This window comes from Arachis duranensis, chromosome 8 (genome assembly GCF_000817695.3).
Source record: "Arachis duranensis cultivar V14167 chromosome 8, aradu.V14167.gnm2.J7QH, whole genome shotgun sequence".
NCBI lineage: Eukaryota > Viridiplantae > Streptophyta > Magnoliopsida > Fabales > Fabaceae > Arachis > Arachis duranensis.
The window spans coordinates 26567239-26573196 of record NC_029779.3 but is presented as its reverse complement, the minus strand read 5'-3'; positions in this window follow the sequence as shown (position 1 = coordinate 26573196).

Here is a 5958-nt window from a genome sequence, read left to right as displayed (position 1 = left end):
TAGGTGTGTTTGTGACTGTTATGTATGGTGTAAATATGATTAAATTTTAATTAAAAGTATGGACCAAAAGCTGTATATGTTGAGGGTAAATGAAAGAATTGTATTCAGCAATTATGAAAAAAAAGCATGTGTTAGCTTCTCTGGTACGTGTATAATGTTGAATCAATGAAAAAGTGTGGTTAAGTATTAAACATACTGGCACCATTCATAAGTTTGAAATAAAGTGTCTACATTTAGGGTCCAAAAAAAGATATTCATAGTCAATATCCAAAGGCATTACAAGCCAGTAACTGAACAAATAACCAGAAAGTCATGAACAAAATACATTCAGAAAGTCTTCAACAAAATAGCCAAGTATATGGACACACATAATCATGTTCCAGTCGACAGAATAAACATAATTAAGAAAATAACTACCCTAACTATAATAATCTATGACTACTAAATATCATTCATTTTTTCAAGGAGGTTTGAATGCTGGCTTCACTCATAGTGTAGGGATAAATTCCATGACTTCAGCCATCTTTGAATTTGTTCCAGAACTTGCTCCCTACAATGGATCCACAATTGCTTATCCTGGGGCTGGAGATGCTTTCTTCTTTGGTTGTAATTTGTTGGGCCTCGTTGTAGGAGTAACCTATAGTTGCATGAGTAGAATACAAGTCCAAATTAGTTTAAATACATAATTAAACTGAACAGATATTTAACATAAAACTTAAACACACAAATAATAGGACAACATGGATGGTTACTTGTTCTTGTTCTCCAAAATCTGGTAGTGAAAAAGGTATTTGTGATAACACAATCTCTGAAGCAACATTAGCATTTGATGTGGCCTCAGAAGTAGCAACATAAGTGGCTGAAGCAGGGTCATTCTCTCCTTCTCCGTCTTGTGCAGACTGACCCTCTTTGGCATCATTTGCATTAGAACCCTTTTCTTTCTCCTTAGCTATTATAGCTGCTGCAGCAGCAGCAAGGGCGGCTACAATGTCATCATCCACATCAGATTCTTCATCCGAATTAGGCGGGGTCTTCATTTCCTTAGATTACCATGAATCATTTCCATTGGAATCATCGTGGTATGCATCAAAGGCATCATATGGTGGCTGGCCCTCACTGACTTTTCCTATGACTTGCCCCAGGTCAACTTCCTTATCAGAATTCTGAACTATCAGTTCATCCTCTTCACACAAGTCTTCAAGACATATCTTATATTTTTCCTTATTTTTCTTCATTTTCAACTCCCTGGTTCTTGCTACATCCACCTCAGAATCAGAATCATCATCACTTGAATACTCAAAAGCCTCGGGTCCAGGCCTATAGAGCTCATCTTCCGCACTCTCATACGAGTCACTACTGTCATTGCTTAATGTCACTGTAGGGACCTCACCGACAACCTTCTTCCCTATGGGTGCACTTCTTGAAGCTGATCATGTCACTTGTTTTGGTGATGGTATTGTTACTTTCTTGACAGTACCTTTTCTTGGAGTAGACTTTGAATTCTTTTTAACACTTGTAGTGGACTTCTTTATAGTGGTGGTTGGAATAGACTTCTCAAGTTTATTGATTTTGGGTTTAGAAGAACATGGCCTGGAAAGAGGCATTGATATAGGCTGGGATGGAGGTGTGGAGGTGGTGGACTGGGGTGTAGGATCTGAGGTGGACTGGGCTGCAGGTGAAGAGTTGATTTAGGCTACAGGCTTTGACTTGGGCTGGGCTGGAGGTGCAAAAGTGGGCTCGGCTAGATGATCTGAGGTGGGTTGGGTTTCAGGTTCAGAGTTGGGATAGTTGAAGGTGCAAAGTTTGGCTGCCCTGGGGTGCAGAGTTTGGTTCAGAGGATGTGAAAGAATTTTGTCCATGAGGTGTGTTTGGGATACATGAAGATGGACTCAATATGGTGTCAGAAACAGGGGTTTTTGAATTGGGGGTCATTGGGATCAGTTGTGGAACCTCATCACCTTCAGATTCAGTACTTCCATGCTCAAGGTACACATGCACTACACCTTCATTATTCTTTGCGTGACAGCACATCTCCAACAACTCCTTGTCATGTGAGAGTGCTCTCAATTCAGTTTTCAAGGGCCTCCTAGGAATTAGTCACCAGCACTCTTTCAAATTGTCATATCCAAGAACCTTGTAGTAATTTCTTATTAAGAACACATCCATTGTATCTTTCTCTAGCCCAAAAAGTTGTTCAATTTGGTCTTTGACATACACTACTTCTCCATCTTCTTTCGTCTCAAAATTTCCTCCATAATGGATGACAATTGTTATGTCATCATCTATCTACATTGAAAAATAACAAAAATCACAATAATGATTTCAAAAAATAAAGCATACTGGCTTAACTTAGTTCAAACTCCAAACAATAAAATAGAGTATCATTGATTTTTAAACAACAAATTTTTTAAACACAACCAATAACACGCACATAATAACATTTATCCAAAGACAACAAAAGATACAAATGACATTCTCTTCTTCAGCAACGAAAACAAAAAACAAACCCTAGCATCATTCACATGCAAAAATTTCCAATACCCTAGATATAAATAACAACTTGCTTCGACAAAAACAATGCAATACAAAAACTAAAACAAAAGCCAAGAATAGAGTATCAACAAATTTGTAAAAAAAAAACCTTCACTAACTAACCTAATCTTCACCGTTTTTTTCCGCAGCAATGCTACTTGTTCAACAAACTCACCCAACAGTTCAATACACGACGAATGTTACTCTGATTCTCCTTTCTCACAGTCAAGTAGGCGAGAAGAACAAAAATGTGGGAAAGAAGAATAGAAGAAAAGGAGAAGGAAGAAGAAGGGTCAAGTTACATCTGTGTCTTCATCTATAGGTTGCCCTAACTTTTTTAACCCAACGAAGTCCTTATACGATGTCGCATTGAGTGAAAATTAGGAGGGAACATAAAACGACGTCGTTTTAGGGTTTCCTACGTGTCAACTTAACGTGCCACATCAGCTCTCCGTTGACGGAAAAAACTACAGGGGCAAACGTGAGGCACGATCTAATATTTGAGGGTGTTAATTGGGTAACTAAAAATTTGGAAGTCGAAATTGAGGCCGGATCCAAATTTCAAAGGTCAAAATGTGTTTCAACTCATGCAGTATATTCTTCTTTTCTTCTTCGTATCTGCATTATTGTTGCTGTTTCTTTTTTTCTTCCATTTTTTGATTTTTTTTATCGTCGTCGTTGTCACCACTACTATCTTCTCCTCTTCATTTGATTTTTTTTCTTCTTAATTTTTTCTCTTTCTTTCGTCGTCGTCATCATCATCTTCTTAATTACATATTACATAACTAATTTAATGATAACAAAAATATATCATTTAATTATAAATGACAGAAATTTTTTTCGAATGACATAGGAAATTTTAGTGAATGACATAAGAACTCTTTAAAGATTTACAAGTCTAAAATTGACTTATATTCAACTAACAAAATACATCTAAATGTGTTTTAAATTCAAATGTCACATCAAATTGTTTCAAATAACATATAAATAGCTAAAGTCTCTTATATATTAGTTCAATACTACATAATCAATTCAGTAATAATAAAAACACATCACTTAATTAAAAATAACATAGAAATTTTTGATAAATAACACAAGAAATCATTAAAGAATCACAAATTCAAAACCTAAACTCTCAATCAACAAAATACACTTAAATGTGTTTTGGAATAAAAAAATATAATAATTTATTATAAATGACACAAAAATAGCCAAACTTCTTATATATATAAGGTCAATACCACTAAACAAGCTTAATAATAAAAAATATATCATTTAGTTAAAAATATTACGGTTAATAAATTTTTGTTACGGTTAAAAAATTTTGATGTCAAAATTAAAAAACTTCATTCCTGTGTTACAGTTCAAAAGTTTTCATGCTATATAATTTTTTTCTTCTTCTCATAATTCTTCTTTCACCATCTTAACAAAGAAATTGTGTTATTATTAAAAAATTTCGATATCATCAAAACTAAAAAAAATTATACATCACGATTAAAAAGTTTCAGTGCTATTTTTTAATAAATTTTGCACAATTCAAAACTCTTCTTCATTATTTTCTTCTTATTTTTCTTTATATTCTCCTTTTTATTTCACATTTTCATAATGCTTCTTCTTTCATCCTCTTAATAAGAATAAAAACAAAAAAAATTAAACAAAAAAATGATGCAATAACTATATCCTGAGAAAGAGGAGAAGAAATAATAAAAAAAAAACAACACAGCAACAACAGTATCAATAAAAAAACGACGATGAAGAGGAAATACGCAAAGAAAAAGAAAGAACGTAAAGAAGTATGTGATTCACGCGTACATTGTGTGAGTAATTTTTGTTAGATTTAGGTCAACTTATTAGACTAAGTTTACAAAAACGCTTAGATGTCTAGTGTGATTGAAATTCTTTATAGCTTTTTGATATACTGGGTTGCCACTATTTTCAGAATCAATAATGTTAGGGAGATGATAATCTAAAATTACCCTATTAAACTTAACATCTATAATTTTGCAAATATAACATCTAAAATTACATATTTATTAGGGTTAAGCATGATTTTGGTTCTTAAAGTATAGATTGAAATTCTTTTTCGTCCAACCAAGTTAAACTTTAGTGATAATTTTGTATGCAAAAAAAGGCTGAGGACGAAAAGAAATTTTCGACCCATACTTTAAGGACCAAAATCGTACTTAATCCTATTTATTACCTCTAATATTATGTGTTTTTTTTAAATAATTAATAAATATAAAATAAAATAATTTTAGACTGATCTAAACTAGTTTTTATTATTTTTCAAATATTTCTATTCTTAAATGAGGTAAGTGATATCAACATGTTTCAATATTAATTAATTAGCTAGAAAAAAAAATCCAAATTGAAAAGCGTAAATGGCATAATAATAATAATCGAGATGACAAGAATGAGAAAAATGGTGGGACTGTGGTTGAGTAATGCAAAAGGATGACTCACTTATTCTGGAAATTTGATTAAGATAGCTACCTCGCCCGAGCTTAAAGTGATCGAATATATTGAAGCACATGCATACGTGGGATTGTGCCTATATTCATGCTTGCATGGATCGGACGTGCCATCTACCCTACTTATTTTGTTTGATTCGGTTTTACTTTCTTTACTTTTTTTGTGCATTCAAAATTACGGATTGTGGAAAAGAAACTTCTTCTGTTTCTAAGAAATCAGCAAGAATAAAGAAACCATGAGCTGTGCCTCTGCGTCATCTAATCTTCTACTCTTACATGAGTATAATCACAAGCTAACACATGCATGTTACTTGAATAAATAATAAAAGTTATTTTCTATAACATATAAAAAAATAGACTTATAAATAAATCCAATAATTCTATAATGTTTTTTATTTGGTATCTAATTTTTATTTAATTTATTTTTATAATAAATTTATTAATTTTTATTTTTTAAATTAAATATTAATTACTTAACATTTTTTAACCATTAAGAACTAATTTTTAGACATCATAGCAAACGCTCGGAAGCAAATATAATAGTTATATTATTCTTATTATCTGAATGCAATGAGACTTAATGCTACATACTATATATGCATAGTATATAGTCATCTTTATGGATAGATATAGTACCTACCGAAAAAAGATGTTTTTGGACTAGTGTTCATTCTCTCTTTTATCACGTGTTGTGCTTAATTAGCCGAAATAACTTTTAAAATTAAATACATAGAAAAAGGTATATATTTATAAGTGTATAACTAATCATTATTAACTAATTAACGAATTATATTGTACAAATAACTAGTATGTGTCATATTAAAATGCAAGCTACACTCTGAGTTTTGTATATAAGAAACTATAGATAAATTTTGTATATATTTTTAAAATTTTAAATGTTATAGTTATAAAAATTTTAATATCATATCATAAAATTAATTTTTAAAATCTTAAA